Source organism: Temnothorax americanus, unplaced genomic scaffold (assembly GCF_048541705.1).
Source record: "Temnothorax americanus isolate GAGA-0224 unplaced genomic scaffold, ASM4854170v1 Scaffold16, whole genome shotgun sequence".
NCBI lineage: Eukaryota > Metazoa > Arthropoda > Insecta > Hymenoptera > Formicidae > Temnothorax > Temnothorax americanus.
Genome location: NW_027509297.1, coordinates 2,621,786 through 2,647,476, shown reverse-complemented (window position 1 = coordinate 2,647,476; position 25,691 = coordinate 2,621,786). Strand labels below are relative to the sequence as shown.

Sequence of the window (25,691 nt, the reverse complement as noted above, 5' to 3'; positions counted from 1 at the left end):
CGGCTTTAAATTCTGGCAAAAACTCATAAATAATTATTTCAATGCTCTTCATGAAGTTGTAGATTACTAATTTGAGTATAAAAATGCTTTCAATGGAACGCAACGTAACGTTTAATACATAGCTTCTAATACATCTAATACATAGCTTGATTCAATCTAGTATATGTTGTTTGACTCAATACGGTTGTCGTACATCTCTATGATAAAAGGAACAATGCCGCGTATCCTCTGTTCCCAAGCAACAGCGCTGTCGTCTCGGCCAATACGCTACCGCCGAGCGGAATGATAAGAGCAAATTTAATAAAATCATTCCAGGCAGAGGAAGAGGGAGGGAGAGAGAAAAAAGGCCATACCAGCCTCTGTGTCTCTGATACTACTCGCAGTGCTCGAGAGAGAGGGACGTCTTCTCGAGATGAAACACGGCGGAAGAAAGAAAAGGGCTTGTATACATCGAAGAAGGGTCGTCCGCCCTCTGTCCTGTTGCAGGTGGCTAAATTTCGCGAGAATTCCACGAACGAAGATTGCAATAAGAGCCGGGGCAACTAGTGAATTTTTCATGCCGACGAGCCGAGGCTACGGCAAGAAGCAGCTACCGCTTGCAGTCGTGTATTTTTTACGTACATTCTGTTTTTGCTTTCCTCCCTCTTCCCTCCTCTCCCCGCGATCTTACATCATTCTTCCTTCTACTACCTTCCGTTTTCCCCTCTTACTCTTTACCCCCGTCTCGTCTCGCTCTTCTCGGATGCTCGCCTCTTAGCTGTACGATCTTCGCTGTCCTCTAACCGTCTTCCTCTCGCTCACGAAACTTGGGCATCGAAGGTAAAGGAAATTTAATTTAGAGCGCCCGAGAAGGAAAAACGGAGAACCGGTGAGAATCGTGGAGATGCAAAAATAAAGTTGTAAGGTCAAGCCAAGTTCTTTTATAACCGGTTGATTAAATAGCGAAAGAATAATTCGAGAAGGAATGGCAGTGAATAGTCTTCAGCGCGAACGACGCAGGCGGCACGCGGCCGTTTACAGATCGGCGGAAACTTTTCTAAACGAGCTTTCCCGCTTCGTTTCGTGCCGGGTAAACTCTTGCAATCAAAACACTTAAACATTCCTAAACATAATAAAATTTCGCGATAATAAATACATCAGAAGAATAAGAGTGTAGTAAATTTTCAAGATGATAGGAATCTATTTTATTCCCGATAAACGCTTCCCGGATAATTTGAAATAACAAGATTCTATTATGTCGAAATTATTTTAAGTTTTAATAGAACTTTTTACGACTAAGTTTTACTGCAGTTTTTTACCCTGACATATATTCTTAGATAAATGCATCTCGCGAGATAAATACATTATTTGTTATAAGTATAACATAAATATATGATTTAGTACCATAATCTGCGCACACAAGATTTATAAAAAAAAATTGAACCATTTAAGTTATTTCAATTCCATGCATCAAATCCTGGATAAGTAACATCGGTATTACAATACGGCACTTTACAGATATGACACAAACAAGTGTTTAAAAAGGGTTAAAAAAGAGAGCTCGAAACTACGTTTAAAAAAACGAGCAAAGCAATAAAGGTGGAAGGATAGAATTGAAGGGAGATAAAGTCTGTGAATATTTCAGGCGTGCTAGGAAGACGCAGGGGAACGGGTGGAGAAAGGATATTTTTCGAGGCGCCTCCGTAATTGGCGAGTTGAATCATTGATTAGCCGGCAGGCAGACGGCTTATGCCGGGCCTCTGCCACACCACCACCTCTGCCAACCCCCTGTCTTGCCCCGTTCAACCGACTGCCACCCTACTACCAGTCGGTGCGGAGGGTAAGACCTAATGTAGCCTAAGATATTACTCTGCCAGATTAAAACTCGCCGAGTGGCAGAAACGGCCGTCCTCGTAATAATGCAGAAATTTAATTAGTCCGCCGACAACGTGTTTTCACACTTTCGCCATTCCGACGCGGACTTCCCCGCGCGGCCAAGCGAGCCCGATCGCGTAACGATTTTGTTAAATGATAATGAATCCGCTTGGTAAACATCGTCTTCATCGGCTACAAAATCATAACTTCTTTTTTTCAGCGCGGACTAAAGAAAATTAGATATATAAAAATAAAACTCATATTTACGTAATCGACAAGTATTATTTCATTTCTTTAAAATGTGAAAGCAATATTACACAACACTTGCAATTTCTTTTAGTCACAAAACAATTAAAAATGCTCTGAAAAAGCAATACGATACAAAATAACTAACAAATCTCTTCGTAGCAGCCAATAAAGTACATTAATTGATTTTTCAAGAAAGCTTACGAGGCAAAACGTCACGATGCTAACCTCGTAATCGTTCTGAGTACGATAACGAATTTGATAACGTTAAAATCCCGGAACTCGATAACCGCGTTATTCCAACGCGCGGTTCTTACGGTCCCCAGCCGAGCCGCGAAAATATTATGTTACACCTCCGAGGAATCGGGAAAAGTTTCGCGAGCGGCAGCGGCAGCGAGCAAAATAAGATCCGGAAGAAAGTGGAGAGGCTGGTCGTGGCGTTCAAACGAGTTGCCAAGAAGTTTCATCGAAGAATGGAAACTCTCGTCGCCCATCGTTGAGCGGGGGCTCCACCAACCCCTCTTCTTCTCTCTACTTCATCCCTTCGTACACCCAACCACAACCCTTCGCCCAGCGCAACAATCCGCAACGCCCCCTTCCGCGGCCTCCAATCGGACCGAAGTGCCACGAAATAAAACTTGTTTTCGACAGGCTGGGAATTTCATTTGCCTCCACTGTGCGTGTTCCCGCAAACGCACCAAGGACACGTCCGAGTCGCGATTCAATCAGATCGATCGGCCGTGTCTGATAGCGGATGCGAGCGGAACGTGTTGGAGAACATCGCAGGAACAGCCCCGGCTGCTCTTTTAGGGAATTATTTTATTAGATTACAAACGTGAGCATGTAACAGTGACGACGAGGGTGACCATTGAAGGGTCTTATGAAAAGATGACATTATCACGTATTGAATTGTGAACAAGTCAGTGGTATCGTATTGATAAAATCGTGTCGTCTCAGCGTGATCGAATTTAAAAATACCTTCTTATTGTTAGCGTTTATACATTTAGCATCCCTCTTATTAAATTTTGTTTAGTTTTAAATTATTGCGGATATTGTTTATATTGACAGATGCCGTAAAATAAGGACATAAAATAATAAATGAAATGGTCGGATATAAGAATATCTGCTTAAATTAGTTTTGGTTCAAACATGGAATGTGCGTGTGTAGTTTAATGTTATCGACTTATTAAATAACAATTTTTTTTAAGTAATAATTTACAATGTTATTACATTTAGTAATAGACAATGTTAGAATGTGTCTAGATTCTTGCCAGAGTTTGGCTTAAATTTTGTATTGGAAGCATTTACCGGCATTTACGCGATTGGTATTTACACGACGGAGAGAAACGAAAGCTATATAGAATGATATAATTGTATGCCCAGTGCAGCTAAATATCTCAGTCGTTATGCGTCAAATTAACTGTCTACGTCAAATTCTGTATAGTACGATACTAATGGCACTGTAACGCCAAATGAATTATTCAGGAATTCCTACTAATATCGCGATATCAAACTGGTATAAGCCGGCTAACCCGTAGTCTCCTGAGATTTACAGCTATTTTGTATTAGCTCGCTCTCTAACGCAACGTTGATCGTCCATTACGCAAATATTTAATGACAAGTTCGCTAGGAAGAAGCTAATTCACGTCGATCAAGCGCGACATCAATAACGCCAACCAATCATTTAATCGTTTATAGAGATGAATTTTGCATTGTAGTTGATGACTGATGGCCAACCGCGTTCGCGTCATCGAGCTTCTTTTATAATCAAGACGTGATCGAGAAGAACCTTTTGATAATTAAAAAATATTAAAAATTGAAAATAGTCTGGCAGATGTAGAGATGAATAAGAATAAGAGACCAAACGAATATGGAGATAATACGGAGAGTATATTAAAAAGTAGTTAACTCTAATTTTTATATTTTCATTTATTATTAGAAGCTATATAGGAGGGCACTCACTTTGCAAAGTGTCTATGCGCAAGTATCTAGACTAATTAAACTAACTCGGTTTTTACGGTGATAGCGGTGAACCAGGACGATGGACGAAGGCACTAGGTTGATTGATGAAAATAAAAATCAATTGGCTTGAGAACCTCTCGACACAGAGTAGAGAGAAATTAAGCGGATTTCGAATGCAATTAGTCTGAAATTAATTTATAGAGTAACTAGACCATCCGCATTGAATAGTCAGTAATACTCTATTTTTTCTACTGCCTAATGTTTTGAAGTATTAAAAGGCCAATTATTTTATTATAACACCGTCCGGTAGTATTATCTTCATAAATTAGTTTAGTCAGCGAGAAGCTAGACAGTTTTATTTTAAAAAAAAGTCGTTTGATGTAATAGGAGCCAAGCAATATCGAATCTAATTTCGCGTCTGTTATTTATATTTCATTCTCCAAATAAAAGATAAAAAGAACTAAAAAATTAAATGGTAAAAAAACGCGCGGGTTTGTAAAAAAAAAAAAAGTTCAAAATAATAGTAAATAAATAAACATGTTTGAAAAGTTTAAAATAAAAAATATAAAAAGGTAAAATTTTCTACTTATGATTAAAGCTTTTACAAACTGTCATTTAAATTTATACAAAAAATAAATAGAATGTGTGATTGTGTGATACATATTTAAATAAATAATATCGGTTACATTATAATAAATATGGATCTATAAAGATGATCTAAAATGGACAGATAAAATGATTGTGTTAATGTGGTACTAGCCAAATACGGAAGATTCATGAAATAAAGTTTGTTTGCGATATATTCTGACTGCTCGATTGAAATAACTAGAGATTGCAAAGGCCTCATTAGTGTTACTAGTATTAGAATATTGCATTCGCAAAAGAGGAATTAACTTGATTGCCACGAAATTCATCGAGGCATACCATTCAGCGAGAGCGGAAGATTCACCAAATTGGAGTCGCGCATCAAAGCGTTAAAAGCTTAAGACGCGCGACGCATTGTTGACTGCAGCCGCGAAGCTTGACTTAAATGATACGCTAATTAGACGCTAGAAATAACGTGAATGCTAGGATTATTGAGCTGCCAACATTTCAGCGCAGAGCGAGTATAGTCATCGTAAATAAAATGAGCGCGTGGATATAGCACGTGAATTAATATCTATCCATTTAATATATGAAAGAAAATTCTGAAAATATCTAAAACATCTTTTGTGTTATTATAATATACAATACAATTCACATAAATAATATATGAACCATTACTGATATTTCTCTCTTAAAATAATCCCCTAAAATAAATCTTAATCAACCCTAATTTATTATTAAAAATTAAAAAGTACATTAAAATTTAATACTACAAATGTCGTTAATAATAACGTATTATTAATGTAATGTAATTTACTAATGGATAAAAGAAGTATTTAAAATGTTATATTTCAGATATTTCAGTGTTGTAGAATGTTACAATATGCACGTAAACCGATTAAGATTGAAATCTGCAATGTTAATATCTTTAATGGGGATTCATCTTTCTTTTTACTCGTTCAATGTCATTTGTTTTATATTTTAACGACAGTCTTTCCCGGCTATTATTCGTAAGAGATTCGCAAAGCTAAAACCGGGGAGATAAATGCACGTATCCCGCGCCGCATGGTTGGATAACAACGGCGAGAACGCAACGGTAATTAGTGGTGCACAATTCAGCGCACGGACGCTCCACACAAAACGACCCGTAATTTTATTCAGGTTGAAGTGATTAACGCTCGGTGACGCGTGGAATCGGCATCATTTTGCGAGCCAACTGTGCATAATGCCGAAATCGATAAACGCGCATTTAATTTATTGAAATAGTAACTTTGTAATATGTATTTCGGTCTTCGAACTATTAATAATAGCGCATATGTATAATGGCAAAATTTGTCAATTACCGCAATAGAAATCGATTAGGTTGACATTGCGTTGACTTTTTCTTCTTTATTCCTTTCTTTTTTATTAAATGGGTTTTTTTAATTTTATATAAAAACTACAATAACGAGAAAGAGTGAGAGAGAGAGAGAGAGAGAGAGAGAGAGAGAGAGAGAGAGAGAGAGAGAGAGAGAGAGAGAGAGAGAGAGACGGCTTTTAATATTTATCTTATAATATTTATAGAAATTAAAATTTATTTTTAGAATCATAATGCAAAAAGAAATGTCATGGAACAAAGTTATACTTATATGTATAAGGAAAATTATTATTATATAGTTGCAGGAAAATTATGTAATTCTGAGGATAACGGATTGAGTTGGCAATGTAACGTTTTCTTTCAGTAACAATTAAAATACGTCAGTAAAGTGTACGTGGAAATGGTATTTTCTCATGAAAAGCAAAACGTTTAAACGCCTACTGTTGCTATACAAATGTGTCCGAATGTAGAAGCCGAGCGAGAAAAATACGATGTTTTTTCGATTTACGTATATGACTCGCGCTTTCCAAGACAAAGACGAATGACCGCGAGAAGTTCAACCGAAGATTTCAATTGGAATCACGTTTCTTGTTGGACATACCTTGTCACGAACAATCACCAGCCTTTTTCTGCTTTTCGATGTAGATGTAGAAGCGATGACGCGAACTGCACGCTCCTCCCCGCGGCCCGACGTAGCCGATATGTATATGTATAACTCGAGAAAAATTTTGAAACCGCGCCGAAATCGCCGATAAAAAAATATATAAAAACTAAAACATACAAAAAAAAACATAAAATAAAATATCACTTGAATTGATTTTGTCACATGGCTTGACCTATTAATGTCGAACGATATTTACCACTCGTGTCCCATGGTAACGGATAGTCTATCGACAGTATCGACCACGAACCGTCACGAAATTGTCTTATAATTATGTTTAATTTATTAAACAGCAACGGTACGACTTGTATGTACGTATGTACATACATACATACCGTCTAGACGTTTATTTTTAAATATTAAACTTATTTGACTGATTTTAAAATAGTTCTCCTATATGTATATAAATACTAACTGTTATTCTAATTTGAACGTAGATTTAGATAATCGCACATATAGCGCTAGACATGACGAAATTATAATTTTTTTTTACAGACGATTTAAAAGATTTACTGTTATTAACATGGTCTCTTTAATTTAGCATATTTATAAGTCCGGTATCACTCTGAACTCTGAGAGAGTAAATCTTTGAGAGAGAGAGAGAGAGAGAGAGAAATTAAAAAAAAAAACAAAATATTCGAGAAAAAAAAAGAAGAGAAATACTCGAGAAATACTCAATTTTTCCACAACTTTCAATTTTCTTAATTCGTATAATCATTTCAACTTGCAACTCTCGAAACTTTCCGTTTTCACAATTTTCTCACTTTTAATTATCATAATTTTCAATTATCCTAACTTCCGAATTATTTTCACGTACTTTACTCGTCCGTCATTTTTATGAAAATTAAATTTTTACATTAAATTTGCATAAAATGTGTTTGTGCAACTAAAACTATCTTGCGTACCTAAATCTGATGTGCGTTTACTAAAACGTGTTTTAGTAAATGTCAAGCAATGAACTTATCACAAAATGATAGCAAAATAGCGATATATAAAATCATGCAAAATAACGAGTCCGGCCGCGCATAAAATATAAGATTAGACTGACCAAGAAAAGTTGAATTTTTAAATGTCACTTTGTAAAACGACAATATCAACAAATGAAAAGGTAAAGAAGATACAACCGTCACATTTTCTCTCCGACATTTATGCTATTCAGCTTGATGGAATAAGAATACGTAACGAGAACATTTTCGCGCGCGTTTACGAGATTTGCTTTGTTAGGATGTCCCTCGTCGTCATAAAAATTTCTCATTACGGTCGAGTTTGTCGTTGTACAGAGCACGCGTAGTATAATGTAACATCGATGGCAGTGAAATTGGAAGAGAACTCGGAGATCCTGGGAAATGCTGTAAAGTCGATTTAACTATTGCTTCGAACGAGTTACTACGCTTTTCAACTGAATCTCGCTTCCTACATTGAACGAATTGGCTGGAAAAGAACGATTCGATGTATTGATCGCGCAAATTATAGCATCATTTATTGCGTGCCTCGTGCACAATTGAGTTTAGTATCAATAATCTGCGGATTTTTTGAAGAGAACATGGCATAAATGCAAAGAAAGATAGACCATTATCTTGAACTCACATATATAATTCTTTTCTTAATTTTTCTTATCTATAATCAAAATCTAAAACTACAAAAACTTATTTAAAAAGCTTTTGTTATTCTGTTTAGCAATAATGTGAGAAAAGTAGATAGTATTTTTATTTTAATATAATGCATTCTGAAAATAAAAGTTACGTAGCAATCGGATTTTAATTTATAGATAAAGATAATCAGTTACGTGTTTTCTATTGTATTAATCCGATTTGTTTAAACTGATTTGAAAGGTATCAAAGAATATTTATTGAAAAACCAGATAGAGAGAATATTTGATTATTAATGTTTAAAATAAAAAACGACAACTTTTAACTCAGGAATAAAAAGGATGAAAAGTAAAACGTTAAAAAAAGTATCACGTTTATATAGAGGATTTGTTTTAACATATGCGTAAAACGAAAAACATCCCAAAATACTATCGTAAATATCGAAACGGGCTTTCGTTTCTTCGCACTCGCTCCGATATTTTCCCCGCGGCGCATTCGCGCGGATTCGATTCGCTCGTAAAAAAAAAAAATCGCAGCTTACACGTACAACGGAGCATGTAACGATCGCCTATAACAATGATATGCGCCGGCGTAACACGCGCACAATACGTGACAAGCAAGTGAACCGCAGCCAGAACGCAATTCGATCCAATTAAGACCACCGTGTACGCCGTCTATTCGATGTTTCTTTCCTCCCCTCGCTATGCAAATCCATCAATAACCCCGGAGCTACGGTCAGATTAGGTTGGAACTTGGAACGGTCAGTCTGCGAAATTGCTGGCAGACGGGGCCCTTTAACTTTCGAAAACGCCCTATATCAGAGCTCAATTTTCTCGCCCCCCCCCTTCGCCCTTCTTCCTACACATACACTCTCTCTGTCTCTCTGTCTCTCTCTCTCTCCCTCTCTCTCTCTCTCCCTCTCTCTCTCTCTTTCTGCCTTCCTCGCACCCTCCTTCTCTCTGGCGAGTTACCGGAATCTCGCCCGCAGCGAGCGTTTTACCAAGCATAAGCGTTTGCATAACCCAAGATTGACTTTAAGTTCGCTAACCACCCGCACCATCGCATAAGCGGAACTTCGGAGCGCGACGACCGTGCGCCTTACGAGGAGGGCGCACATTAAGCCGCAACCTAAGCGCAAACCCTTCCATCCTTGGGGGTGGCGGGGGGGGAGAGGGAAAGGCGGAAGGGAGAGATCGGATCGGGTGATGCTGCGCCGCTGTAACGACGGAGACAGCCCCTCGGGCCGTGTCCGAATGTCCGCGCATATGGCTCCGCACCAAACTATCTTCCGAGAATTATTAATAACAAATATATATACGCGAACGCGAACGCTCGCCCGTGCGCGTGGTGACGATGCGCCGAATGCGAAATGAGTACGGAGTACGGACTCCGGAGAGCGGTCTTCCCCCCTCCCCCCCGCCCGCCTCCGAGGAGACTTCTCCTGCCCTGCGGCCGCCTTTAAGGACATTCACATTCGCAAGCCGTTCGCGCACGATATACTGACCGTTAGCACGTCGGCGACAATATCGCGCCGCGATTTGAGAATATTCCAGAATCTTTGAAGTTAACTCACCGTTTCAAAATCTCAGCCGCAAGCAGCCGCAAGTGATCGACGTGGCGCCGCGCCGTGGCGCGCGTCGCGATCGTCGAGAGATACCTATACCTAGAGATACAGGCGGTAGGCAAGGCACGGCGCGCGGTGCGCGGTGGGAAGAAAAGGCGCGCTACTAGGCACATTTTTCAACAGCCAATAAGATGCGTTCCCGCGCCTGCCATATTGCGGCGGCGAATTAAACTGACGTACGTCTTCAATCTGTTAGTTTGGTGAATTAACTGACATGCTTTCTCGTGAAGGCATATTATAATGTCGAATCTTAATATTCGCGTAATTGCCGGGATTAAGGCCGGGATCGCATTAAGGCTGCATTCCGATATTTACTGTCAGCAACTGTCAGTATTGAAAATATAGCAACGTGATGTAAATCATAAAAAAATATAGATTTTCAGACAGTGAATATCGGAATGCAGCCTAAGATTAAATGCCTTTCAGTATGGGTTGCATTCTGATATTCACTGTCAGTACTGAAAATCTATAGTGTACGTAGTGACGTAAACGGTAAATATCGGAACATAGACATACATAAATACAGAAATTTAAAAATAGAGACGATTGGTACAAAATGCGCGGAACAAATACGAAAACGCGTCCTCGCTTTAATTTCTTTCCACCGCGGCTGAAACTATTAAAAAGTGCTGTCAACAGCTGCCAACAAAATAAAAGTCAAGCATTACTGGTGCATGTACTATTTTCCTGGCGCGTTTAGCTAAATTGAATTTATATAGCTCTTTAACTGAGGGCAGTTCTAGCTGAAAATTGTCCTCTATATGCGGCACATAATCGTATATGTATAATATGTACGGCTTTCCCGTTAACGATCAAGCATCATGCATTTCGCAAATAAGAGACTACTTTTAGCTACGATCTAAAATTTACATGCGCAACTATTGGCAGTTTATTAATACAACGTCAAATGTTACAGTTTTCAAAGTTTCTCATTATTTTCCATTGCATATACCTATAATATAATATAATAAAGAAACAAGTATTCTAACTTTGGTTCTTTGTTATACAGTGTTTCTTATGTACTGTCTAATATTCTAGGATATTTGAAGTCACATTATGATGGAAGATGTATGTATGAATATGGTATCAAAGGCTTTGTTTTAAAGATATAGAGTGTTACAAATTATATAACGTTATTGTTTCTTCTTAATAGTTTTTAAACGAGAAAAAAGATTTCTTTTTCAAGTTCGAGCCAGCGTAAATAGGCAGCGTATTACCTTTATTTTTTACCTGCAAAACATTTATTTCCGTCTATCGGTGCACTAATTCGGAACAGTAATGTATTGTCTAAACTTTATTGACAGAACGGCGACAGTGTAGGTAACAAAATAAAGCTGATATTCTATTTATTGACCCAAAAATTTAAAAAAAAAAACTCTTTTCGGTTAGAAACTGTAAGGAAAACGATAAGTTTATAGAATTTTTACTGCTTTGTATCTCCGAAACAAAGTCTTCGAACAATATAAAACTTTCCTTCACAAAATGATACGTATGAAAATATCAGCCAGCATATGCTGCCGACATTTCTGCCTCGAGAAAACTAATATATTACTGTTACTTGGAGAATCAAGAAAGACTTAAGAATTCACGCTTTCTGGCGCGAATAAATTTGATGTGCTTATTACATATAATAAATTTTAAGATTTATTAAGTGCGCGAATAAAAGTTTCGAACGACGCGGCGAATTCGAAGAGAGTCCGGAGCATTGTGGGCGCGAAGACATTCGCGCAAGATTACCCAAGGATCTATATTCCGGGGTTGGCACGGCGAAATTTAAAAACTTACCAACTTCATTTCGCCGGCAAACTTTACCAACGAATATTCTCTCCGAAAGCGGCTTTACGCGCCCACCGCGCTACCCTTTCGCGGCACCTTTTACTTTACTTCGACCTCTCTATCTACGCTCCCTCGACTTGAATCCACATGTGGGATATAGACGTATGTAGCGCGCCAGATCTAATCTGGAAAGTTACGCCGTAAATGCGCCACGTGACTACACGGAATGTTGAACTAACGGATTTTGCCCAAATGCACCCGACATACGCGCATGTGTTGCAAGCTAATAGAGCTTGCGCTATATGTAACCTAAGAATTACAGTCACGCTCAAGAAATTGTGTAAAGAGTGTTTCACGAAATACTACAAATGACAAACAGGTCTATCTTGCAACGCCAAATATATATATATATATATATATATATATATATGTCTCTAATTCCGTAATATGAAATCTCACCAATATCTCCAATTTCGCTGCCTCGTTAATCCTCTTATCTCGCATATAATATCAATTTATTCGAATTATTAATAATAATCGCATACATTTTACATGTACATTTAGATATAATACTAGACATTACCAGACAGCTACAATGCTGTTTATAATAAACTTCCAATTATATAATTAACATATTACATTATACATGTTTCTATAGTGAAACAATCAGTTAAAATTTGCAATTAAAAGGAAAAGAAAGAAAGATAACTTATAGATATTACATTTGTTATTGATTTTTTAGCATCAGTATCTCTCCTCCCCCCAGATATTTAAAATATTCCAAAAAATTTTGTGCTTATTTAATATAAATTGGATTTATGTATATCCGAATATAATACATATCCAAAATAGTTTGTGCAATTCTTAATGTTAAAAATAAAATACAAATAGAAAATACTTATCGAATCACCAATTGACTAGTATATGCGTCATAATACAGATTAAAAATCGTGCACTATCAATTATTGCAATATAAAACAATCGAAGAACTCTGTGAATCGAAAACCGATTAATATCGAAAAGACAAGTCAAAGAAACAAAATCTTTTCGATTACTTGACAGTAATAAAGATGGAAACATAAATGTATATTGCATTCCTACATAAATAAATTATTTTATCTACCTATATTATTAATTGCATGAAGATTAATTAGAGTTAATGATTCTAATGCAAAATTATCATTATTAATTACAATAGCTTAAGAGTAATCAAATCAAATCAAAATTTAATCAAAATTTAGTTTGAAACCAATGTTCCAGCGTGAAAATACATGTCCACGCGTATATGCGTATACGGATCACTTTATTAGTTTTCGCAGTTTAATTGGCATTTATCTTCTTTGCTCAATTGATTTTCTAAAGATTTACATGCATTTTGCAGATATTAAAAAATTGCAGTTACTATAAATTAAAATGTAATTAATATAATGTGTGCTTATACGTCGATTATTATTATTTATATTAATTATTTATTTATAAAAATTTGATATATATAAGATAAAACAGAGAGATGCGTAAAACAAAATTATATAAAATTCTCTAATAAAAGTATGTAAAGATTATTCACTTTAATCTTTATAAGTCTCAAGTTCACTTTTAAAGTATCTAAAAAATTAAATCTTTTCCTATTGCAACAGTTATTTAAAACATTTTGCAATGTACAAATGACAGAGCAAAATAAAAAATAAGACACATAAAATAAGCTTAAAAAAGAAGAAAATAGTATGTCCCAAAATTTCTTAACTGGTAAAACAATGAATTTAAAACTAAGATATTGATTATATTTTGAAACAGAGATAAAATATCCAAATACGTTGGTCATGTACGCAAACAAATTGCATTTGATCAGCATCCTTCGTATTGTATTGTCTTTATTAGTTATGCGCGATGATTGAATTGCGCGCAATAGATGCGTTCTATCGTCAACATGTTCATTGGGTTATCGAATTGGTGGCGTTTGAGGATGGTTACGTTATAGCGGCATGCGTGGCCCTTGGCGATATTACATGGAATTTCTGGTTACACCCGGGACTATCGGTTGACTCAAAGCGTTGCTCAATGAATACAACATATCTGGAATAGATGCCGTTAATTGAAGAGGCATTAATGTTAACCACTGAACTATGTGTCACGCTAGGATACCCACGGCAGCATAACGTTCACAAATAGAAACATACAAGCGTAATTAACTGAGAATTATTACAATTCCATTTGACTCCGATTCATTTATATTATTAATAACAATTCAGAATTAATAATAATATATCATAATGCCTTACTTGATTGATTTATAAAATTTTGCACACATATTTACATTAATAGTTTTGTGTTAATTAATTTATTCAATCATTGCAGTGTATTAACGAAAGACAATTTAAGATATGACGATTGAAAACTACATATGATATATGTATATACCTATGATGAAAGGATTAACGCGTTGTTTATTAAAAGGATTTTGATGATAGTCAATGACAATGTAATTTGCAGCAATACGACCGAAAGGTAACACGTGGGACTGGACAAGACGGCTTAGAAATGAGGAAACGCCGGAGAGAGAGAGAGCAGAATACGGACGATCAAAAAGGTGAGTCATTAAATATTTCATGATTCGAGTAAGAGTATCATCTTGAGCTGCCAAAAGGAAGAAAAAGTCGGTCGGTTGCGAGTGCCATGGTGAAGGTGGCCGGTAAGTGAGAGGGCGAAATAACAGCTAAATAAGTAAGCGACGGCATACGTTGTAAGGCACACTGTCCGGAAAATGAAAACTCGATAGGGCAGCCATCGCTATACTTCTCTGCGGCGCGGTCGCTCTCCTATCGCGGAATTGACGACCGTGCTCCATCATTGATACGAAACTCACGAGAAACACGTCAGAAATGTCCGCCGAATAAGACAAGGGTGGCATGTCATTCTCGATATATACCGACGCATGCACGCTTCGATATGAGGGGAACAACGCCGTCGGAAGTTTTGCGTTTGCTACGATGGAAGGCTCAGAGTGAAAAGTATCTGTCGGATAACTCAAGCGAATTGCGAGAGCAAATGTTTTGCGAAGAAGTATGCATGACTTTTTTCAGAGAATTACTTTTTCATTTGTAACCGGCAACAACGATGGCGAAATAATAATATAATTATGTACTTTTACGTTAAGCACTGTATTATAATCGCTCTTCTTTTCTTTCGTCCGCTCTTTTTGCGACGATAAAAATATCACGTATAAAAATTTTGGAAAAATATTACGAGTTTTGAATAGAGAAGAAAAGTTGAAACGCTCGTTGATAACACGACATCGATCGTGACATTTATGACATAGCGCTTCTCAGCAATGGAAATTAATCGCATTACGAAATTTGGAATTTCATGCATTTTATGATTTTATATAATTACCCTAAATAATTTTTAATTTCAAAATTATTGTCACAAAATTATTATCAATTTGTAATACTCTTATAATACTATTATAATATTATTAGTTATTATATAATAATCCAAATTCATCCCAAATAAATTTTTAATTAAAATAATGAGATTTTTAACACCCTTTTGGATGATCTACAATTTGCGTCGAATTTCAGAACAAAATTCTGTCAATTTTAGTATTGTATATGCCATGTATATTTAATTATTTATTTTGTACGTGTCTGTGCTCTATTAATTCTTCAAATGTTTTTCGTGTTACACGGTAAAAATTATAAATAAAACTTTATCCAAGACTCCTATTCTGTAACTCTAACGACAGTGTCGGTATATCGTTATATCGTCGTTGCGCAACTTTTTTTCCATATAGTATACCTCATGCGCAACGACAACGTATAACGATATCGACACTGTCGTTACGAGTTACAGAATAGGGGTCCTGGATGCTAACAAATAATAAATCATCTGAAGTAGAAGATTTACACACAGAAACAAATTATTTTTTACTAATTAAATGCTTAAATTAAATGCAACATAAAAGCAAAAATTTAATAACATAAGATAGTTATGAATAGCTCCAAATTAAGAAGATGAATGCGGCAAAGTTTGACGACTTATCCATATCTTATCTCTCGCGAAATATAGCGTTTTAAAAAAAAAACACGAAAAAAAAGACGCGCGGCACACAATGATAAATGAAATTCATTTGCTGCCGCAAGGCACGGAAGTCGTCGCTTCCGCAATGCAGTTGTACGCGGCGTGTTTACCGGCTGGACACGCATAAAGAGTACCACTTTGTGTTCTCGTTCTATTTTTGCCCGATCTTCGCATGCGACACGACGAGAACAGCCTTCGGGCCGCTGACCGCAGACGGTGCCGTCGACAATTTGGTCCGTGGCGGGTCTCGTGCATTTCACGGTATAACACCAAGCCTCTCTCTTTTCGCTCTTATTTTAACCTATCCGCTTCGTTTGCTACGAAATGGCTAGAATTAATGCACTATTGCCAAAATTCGCGTTCTTTATCGACTGAAAATTTAACTATCTGCAGCGCGAGTTTGAATACTTAAATTTTTATTAAGTTTATTAAATTTTATCTTCTTTGTTATTAAACTTTTCCTGCTTTGTTGCATTACATTTAATTTAAGTATTTAATTAGTAAAAAAGTTAGCTTGTTTCTGTATGTATATATCTTCTACTTTAACGTCTTATTACTTTCATCTGTATAATTTTGTGTATTGTCGTTTCGCAATTTTGTCACAATCTTGAAAGTAAGGTAAATAAGGTACCAATACCCGGATATGTACCTATATCCGGACACCTTTTTATTATTTATAAGTATAACGCGAATTAAAATCAAAGATAAAAGTATTTTTTCTTGTAGTTTGAAACTTCAGTTATAATATTCAAACGTTTATTTTCATAAATTTATATTTTTTTAAAGGTATCCAGACACAGATACGTGTCCAGGTATTGGTACATTTCTTATGCTTAAGTGTCCGGGTATTGGTACCTTTACCTTAAAGACCTTTTTACACACACAAAATTAGAAAAAGTTTAAATATAAAAATTACAAAATAAAAAATAATCGATACCCTATAATCGCAATAACTCTGTGTAACTTCGCTATTGATCTTTTTGCTGGCGTGTTCCTATTGTTGGCGCGATGAAGGAAAAAAGATATTCGTGCGGAGGACATAACTCGATCTGACAGGCGAGCTCCATTATCCTCCTCTCTGTAGAAGAAACAATATGTCTTCTTCCTGTGTTCGGCTTTTTTCTGCCATCCGCTGCTTACATCTTTCTGCCTTCGCACATCTATCGCGCCGTTTATATTGACTTTTAAGCCTATTTTATGTCTTATTATATACTTTGGTCATATTTTCCAGAAGAAATCTAAAAATAATTGTTACGTTTGCACGTGATTGCTACATTGTAGAAAGATTAAACTCTACAAACGCGATTAAACCGACTTTGCGTACGCTAATTATTCAATAGCCGAGTATCATAGCCAATAATTGGACCGACATTAAGGAATTACCACCCAGTATATGACAAAAGTCGGTTAACAGTTTTCGACTAACTCATTTCGGCGAAACAATTGTCATTAATCGACGAGTAATTCGAACTAGATGAGAAATTCTAGCAACATGGCACAATCCACCGCAAGTCCTGATTTGCACAGAGCGCCTCATTACGGCTTCAATTACGTACATGTAACTCTTGTATAAGTTTAAATAATTGATGAAATTATAACAATAATTATATTGTTGTTCAGTGAAATAAGAAAAGTACCGAAAGAAATTATTTACTATGTCTTTCTTTTTATTGCCATCAGCTTACCTACGATTGGATTATTTAAGTAATTTGAACATAATCTTAAGAAAAATGAGAAATAAGTTTCAAAATATGACGTATGTACTCGGGAGAAGTGTATGCACTTACACCATAAATTAAAAACGAACGACAGAACTGATCTGAGATCGATGTACACGTGTATCGATATATATGTAAAAAAAAAATGTGGAAATCCAGGAAATTTCTCGATGTTTCAATCAGCATAGATAAATCTACAAAATTTCGTTAAAAATAATAGGACGAAAAATTATAACAGCCCGGAGGTTATTGCGGAAATAAAACGGATGGAACGTGGAAATTGCGTTCGTGGCTTGCACCATGGGAAGTACACGGCCGCACATATCGGAAACAAGTGATTTTTCGAGAATATCCCGTCGGGTTATTCGAAAAATTTGAAATTACTGCATACTTATTACGACGCCCGCGCCCGTCGCTGATCACTGGGAGAGAACGAGCATGTATCGCGAGCAATCTCGGATATACTTATTGCCTCGATAATATTAGATCCCTTACTACATGTTTTCTCATAAAATGAGATCGGGGCACGTACTTCAAAGAAAATTCTTCGTAGCACGGTTATACCGTACGGGGACATCATATTCAGGGGATATACATAGCGATGTGTAGTAAGAAAATGTATATGCGCGCATATAGCCTCGTCGATAAAGCTCATAGGTGCATTTATCGATGTATTGCCGGTTCAGAGATCGCCGTGCGATTGCATCTTGAGACTCTTAAGAAAGCCCTCTCTGCGTGATTCTCATAGATTGGATTTTCCCGTGATCAGTCAATGCTGTGGTAGAAAAATCGCGCGCTCAAGTTTACCAAATCTCATTTTGAGGAGAACGCCTGAAACAGACGATGTGGCGTTCATATCATGACATGACAAAAGTCATAATATCGAAAAAGAACCCGCGATAACAGAGAATCGCACGGCAAAATTTCGAATTTTGTACTAATTTTTGTCTAACAATTTACGAGATTAAACAAGCTTTGATAAATAAGAATCGTAGAAATATCCAATTTTAGGGACTATATACAATCAAACAACCATAAAAAATCATAATTTATTAATAGAATTACAAAACTGTGCCTTTGCAGTATATAACGCAACTTTTTTAATACATTATTTGTATATCACTAAAACTTTTGTAATTGTTTAATTATGCATTATAGGAGACTCCCCTCCGATGACCTTAACCTTGCGGCATATATTATACATATAGTTCACCCTCCTGAGTAACTATCAAAAGGTTTCGCTTGTTGTCTATTAAAAAAATATTAACAAAAGAAGTTTAAGAAATATAAGTTTGTGACAGTGCTAATAGAAGTAATTTGCTGATATGTACTGTCTATACCTACACCCTTGACAACATACGTCAAGGTTAAAATCGGTTAAAATCGAAGGTGGGTCGTCTATAATTACCGCTATTTATATTCACTTTATATTTTTGATTGTATACCTTGAGAGTATTAATTTGTGTATAGTCTATATACCATTTTTTTAGAAGTTATTACAGATTTAGTAAGATTACAAGTGAAACTATACGAGAATTGTAAACTAACTGTTCGCTGTATATGATTTTGATTTTATGTGGTTTTAATTATTTTAATAATTTTTGCACATAATTTTTAACAGCTCTAAACAATTTAATATAAGACGTTGATAAAATACTCCACACGTAGATATGTAAATACATAGATATCCTAGATATCAGAAAATTTGGGACAATGGCATGCATACGTGGCATCAAAGTGACCTGGTTTGCAAAGTTAACCATAGCGCCAGTTCGACTCTGTTGTTCTTGTGAAAATCAATTTGGAGCAACCGAATGCGATCCCGATTCGCCATAAATTCGCGCCTGCCGATTGAAATCGCGCGCACGTTTTGTAATGCATTATAATGCATTTTCTACGTTGCGAGGACGTGACAGTTGTTACGGTTCGATTGATTTGTCGCCGTGTATGAACTTCCGCATATATATAGACACTAATACCAGGGACACGCGAAGGAAAGCTCCGTTCCCCGGCAATCTCGTCCGATCGAATAAATTTCGCACGATAATCTTTCGTTGCATTCGCGCGCGATCAACGGCGTCCTTCTTCTTCGCAGATACCTACGTTAGAAAAGCTTGGCGGAACGTACACGGTGAATGGTGCAAATTGAGCCACGTTTCGTTCTCGCTCGATGATAGTAACAAATTGACAAGAACTTTTTCATTACGCGAGAATATGTCACACGTGAAGATATTCGCATGAGAAAAAAAATTTATCAATAGTTTTATCGCGTGTTTCTTTTTTTACACGCGTTATATTATAGCACCGTCGCGCTCTTAAAATAAAATTACAAATAATAACCGCTTTCAATCGTGGCTCCATCATTTAATCCGCTCTACGCTTTACACTTTTGTCTACAATTTTGCAATTAAAGAAAGAAAAAAAAATAAATTTCGTAATATGCGAAAGAGCAGCAAGCTTCGAAGATTGACATATGCCAGCGAATTCGCTGCCCCCCTCAAATAAATTTCATACGATAATCTTTCAATGTTCGCGTGTGAGCGACGGCCTGCCAGGCTGCATTTTCTTTCTTCGCACGTTCGCACGAGTTGCATCGAGAAAGTTTAGTCGCGCGTGCGTGCGGTGGATTGAATGCGCCAAATTGGCGTGCTATTTGATTGGCACAAATCACCGACGAACTTCGCGCTCGTATCGGAATCGACGAAGGAAGCCCGAGAGAAAATCACTTTTATTCGTGCCGCGCTCGTATAATCTAATTCGTTCCGTATAAATCTATTCTCATTCAATCCGATAAGAATAGTAATTTGCATATGCCGCTGGCGCGATAAGAATGAATTCTATAACTGAAAATACGAAGCAACTCCCTAACAAATACGTGTTATTTTCTCTGTTAAATTTCTTTAAAATGTTTATTTATGTGAAATTAAGGAACAGCAATTACAACATGAAATTACATTATAGTAGATATTATAATTACATTATAGTGTTATATAGTATTATAATTATTAGTCAATAATATTGATATTTTTCACATAAGAAAATACAAACTCCATTTCTTTAAAATATAATACATGATCCTCAAACAACACGGTTTTCAATTGCACGGAACCAATTAATCGTGTCATTCGAAAGTTACCTGTATTTTATAAGTGTTTAATACCAAAATAAGTATTGAAATACTAAATATATGTTTGAAACAGGAAATAATAGTATCTAAGGAATAATAAACACTTATTTGATACAATTTTTTATATTATCTCTATATTATCTCTATGCAATCAAAAGACTTGTGAGTCTTGTTATATTATTCTTGGAGAGATCTGACTCGAATTGTACGAAATTATTTCCGTCATTTATCGTATCAATTTCTCTCAGCATAAATTCAGTTCTTGACAATCACGTCAAGAATATAAAATGTTTACATTAGTTATTGCTTTGAGTATCCTCAAAAACCTTGCATAAAAATTGAAGTAAATATCAAATACATTTTAATAGATTTTAATTTACTGGATAAATATGTGGTTTATTGATTAGATGATATTGAAATCAACACGATATCTTGTTTGTTTTAAACCACGAATAAATTTTATTGCAGTAAAGATTCGATATTTATATTTGGGATTGAACGTACAGTTGTAGGTATCTCTGTGATGGAACGTCAGAGATATGTATACTTTCTATATTGATAGCGATGGATTGGCATTCTTGTTTAGAATTGATATTCCGCCTTTCGCGGAATTGATATTTCCCTTGTCAAGAATTGATATCTCGCTCAAGGTTTGTTTGAAAATCAGAAAAATTGATACATATGATGCAAGTATATATGAAATATTTTCTACGAGGATATATCAATGCCAATAACTACTGTGACTGGTCGTAAAGACCGGCTAAAAATAACAATTGCCGAAACATTAAAGGCTTTTAAGTTAATGCTTAATTATTAATATTATTTATCCCTTTTAAGACGGTATTAATCTAAGACTGTGGGAAACTTTTTTGTTTTTAGAAATCAGTATTCACTTTTATTAAAAATATCGAAAAAAAAGTCAAGAGAATATGTGGGTAATGGTAATTATATGCGTTATTAGTATTTTTTCGTAGTACCTATATGAATCACATATAAGATTTGGATTAATAACAATCCAAATATTTTTAAAATTTATATATATCGTATATCGTCGCATTACTCTGTACTGACATCGGAACGCGTTTGCGTGAAGTACCGAAAGACAAACGCAATTTTTTTCTACTAATAATCACCTAATAGTACGATTAATTAATTTTAATTTCGTGATTAACGACTGTAAACTGTTTATTAAAACCTTTCAACTATCCAAAGCAAGTATTTTACTCAACTTATTTATTTCACAGAATCAAAGCGGATAGGAAATAGAAATTATAAATTATTGTTTATGAATTACTATGACATTTATACCCCGTTTGCGGGCAATAATAATTTCTTTGACAATATTTAAAATCGCAAATGTGTCTTACGCTTTGAATTTTTCAAATTCTCTCTGTATATTGTTTATACAAAATAAAGATAAATTCTTTTTAGAACACAGTAGGAAAAAGTTATTAATTTAGTCGCATTATTTTATTTCTCTCTTTTCAAATATCTTTTTTTAAAAATTTGAAGTCTACTAATATCTCTTTATATGCTTTCAGGATTAAATATTATATAAACTGGTACAGAACAGCGATATTTAGAGATTTTTTTCGATATAAATTTCACAGACATAGATTACAGACAGAATATTTCACTGTCATATTTCAACTCATTTATTTAATAAAAAAAACATACCGATGATCATTAATCATATTCATAATTATTAATATTGGCTTATGACAAATAAGCCAATTTTATTCTAATTTTTCATATCCTATTTACTCTTATTTGTTGAAAATTTAATATTTTATCGTTTATTAAAACACAGAATTTAATAAAAATTTAATAATTCTTTGCGTATTTGTAATAATTCATATCAGTACAATACGTTAAAAGTATCAAGTTTCGTGGAAATAATTATGCTGTTCCTCACAATTAGCTGCATACACTTTAATCAAATTGTAGCTATACTAAACTGTCTGTGTTCCGAGATACAAATCTTTATTCTGAATATTTCATCTAATAAATTTTTTTTATATGAAACTCATGTTACAGTTATAGATATCGTCCTTAGAAACGTTGCATAGTAACGTAAGGGAAAGAATATCAGCAAAATATTTATGATAGACCAATGTAATTAAGGTCAGAGGGTGCACAATAATTTTGCGTACATATACATATAGAAGTATTTACCTAGCTTTTGAATAATGTATTACGTAGGTATACCACTTTCTTGACGTTAACCATTTAAAATATTTCTCTCTCTCTCTCTCTCTCTGCTACTTTTTAAAATAAAATTAAAACAAATTATATTGTATAAATATATTGTCCAAAAAATGTTTCTTCAAAATTGGATAAAAAATAATTAAAGCATTAAATGGGCAATTAAATTAAATAAAAAACTCATTTTCTTTAGTTTTTTTTTGCTGCATTCTGTTAAATAACATAAAAATTTAATCAGTCTTATATAGGTTTCCAAAAAATCGGGAAAAGTGTTTGGTTGTCATTTCAACCATCTTGTTTCGTTTCACATTAATTTTTTCCACCACAATGACAATTAGAGATCCGCAGTAACGAGAAATTTTCAGCGGGCGTAATAGAAATAAAAGTGGTTATTGAAATTCTCCGAGGGCAGGGCGAAATCGCTCCCGCGGGTCTCCTTCTCTCTTTCTCTCTTTTTCAAGCAACTCCGACGTCGCTTAGAGCCATTCTTTCGACGGACCACGTGCATTCAAGCTGGGATTGAGCCGCTAAGGTATTCCTGAAGTGAGCAACGTGCGAACGTCTCTCTTGCCCGTGACTCGCTCCACTTCTACCCGCTTTTCCCTTTGTATGCGCGGCCCTTTTCCTTTTCTCTGTACTGCCATCGTTGAGCGTCGGTTAAATTTATTCGTGAGACTGAAACTGAATCTACCGCAATAAGACCGACGAGATTTACCGTATCGCCCGTAGAAGATAATCTGGAAAATAGATGAAGCGCTATATTCTACTCGGTATGATCTTTCGTACAGTGTCCGATGCGCTCGCCGCGCCGTCTCGGACAGAAGATTGATATTCCAGTAACGCAATTTTATCCAATACATCGCAATACGTTAATTTTATTAATTTCATTACTTTAATATCTCCGCATTTTAAATAGATTTTATATCCTTCCAAGAAAAACACAAAGTATTAAAGCAAAGATTTTACTTCTTTTTGCAATATCATCTTTACTTATTTTAAAATAAACACTTTATTCGGAATTATAATTTCTTACTCAATGTTGTCAACACTGTATTATACACAATCGGAGACGTTACGAAAGTAGTATACCGAACTGTTTTCTGCATATTTCTTGCGAAATATTCTTCGAAGATGGCGGAAAGAATTGATGAGGAAGCGCGACGGAAAATGCGCGGCGCAATTTACCGAGATAAAAGGTAATTCCGATTATTAATGACACTATTCCTTTTGCACGTAAAGAATTCTGCAAGGATTCCGTGTTTCGCTCGATATCTTGCGGGATTAATAATACAGAGAGGCAGAAGGTAGAAGGGGACGCGGTAGGCGGAGGGAGAAGGCACAGAGAAAGGCAGAAGGGGGAAAACGATAAATTATTGTACCTCCGCACTTAGCCTCGAGATACCGGCGGAACTCCTCGCTACCGATATCCTAAATTTACATCGTCGACCAGGAAAATCTTTCGTGAGAATTTCATTGCGCGAATCGCGCGCGCGCGCGCAAGAGAAAGAGAGAGAGAGAGAGAGGGTCGGAGAGCCGGTCGGTAATTCACTTCGCAAGCACGAATCTCGAGAAGGTTATCTTATCCGCTCTCGCCCCTAGTCGTTTACTCCCAAACACATTCTGTAAACGCTTCGGGTACATTGATCTCCAGTTTCCCGTTGAAGCCCGCCGGGCCAATGTATTCCGACAATAAAATTTTCTTATCCTTTTAACGGTCTTCTGGCAAACACCTCTGTCGGTGGAGATTCTTCCGCCGTTAAACGAATTAATTAGTTCCTCAACTTCACTACCGAGTATAATTGATTTTGATATTATCGTCATACCGTCAAAAATCAAGCGTTCTAAATTGGGTTGAATAATAATTAGCGAGGAGCGCCAGACAAATTCTGCTTTAATATAACTGTTAATTTTGTTAAAAATCGTTGATTTTTATGCATACTTTATACATATTTAATTTAATTATTAAAAAACATAAATATATATATCATGCACTTTTATCTGTAATAAGTCTGTCAACATGTTTGATATATTAAAGCTTACTTCATAAAGCTGCTTTTGTTAATGAGCAATTATAATTATTAAACTAGCCGGAGGCCCGAGAAACGATTTGGACAAGATCGCTCATAAGTCCAATAGTTTAAGACGGATTTTCCAGAAAACCGTTTGTTGCGCTGTATCTCGCAATAGCCAATTTACTCTGAAAATGACGATGGTCAGACAGAAGAAGGGCAGAGAGACGAGAGACGAGAGCGGCGGGAGAATAGGGTTATTGTCGGAAAGAGAGAAACCCTATATTGGAGAGTAATCGTACAGAGCGAAAGGGAGAGACGGTGAAAGAGAATGTGATACGAAGAAACGCCTGCAGACATCCCTTAGGCCGCCTTGCAGTGACGGGATATGCGATACATACGCTACGCCAAATGCAATTTCGCTAATTGCCAAGGATAATGCCATTGGTGCCCATCTACGTTCGTATAGTTTCGCTCATACACGGTGCACGGTATTCCACTTGTGTATTAAATGGGTTGTACGCAGCTTCCACGAAATTCAAAGTAGGTGTATCTCGCCTCGACAGATTAACTCTTTGTGGCTCGACAATATAAAGCCCGCATTAAAATATGGATTTATATAACATGGGAACGCAATTTGACCCTAAGATCGAAAATTTTAAACTAACAATTTACAAAGATAATTGAACCTAAAATGACGAGCAACATATAATACGACACTAGGATTTCCACGATAATATTAATTTTGCCTAAAAATTACATGCCGAAAAAACGTATCTTAAAGAATTTTCAATATTTTAAAGGGAAAAAGTGAATCTCTCTCTATATATAAATCTGATATACGAACAAAATTATTTATAGCGAAAACCGATGTGATTTGATAAGGAAAAAAGTGACATTG

General features: G+C 35.8%; 1 protein-coding gene and 1 long non-coding RNA gene across 6 annotated transcripts in view; one reads left to right on the top strand and one right to left on the bottom strand.

Annotated features, from left to right (window-relative positions):
• Positions 1-25,691, bottom strand: part of LOC143895616 (CUGBP Elav-like family member 1-A) — a 553,022-nt gene that overhangs the window by 453,098 nt on the left and 74,233 nt on the right. The gene's annotated exons all lie outside the window — the stretch shown is intronic.
• The window catches only part of LOC143895628 (uncharacterized), a 342,321-nt gene that overhangs the window by 261,911 nt on the left and 54,719 nt on the right, over positions 1-25,691 (top strand). For both annotated transcript variants that reach the window (XR_013256383.1, XR_013256381.1), the window contains exon 3: positions 14,145-14,241. This is a non-coding gene — a long non-coding RNA (uncharacterized LOC143895628). The remainder of the gene's footprint in view (positions 1-14,144; positions 14,242-25,691) is intronic.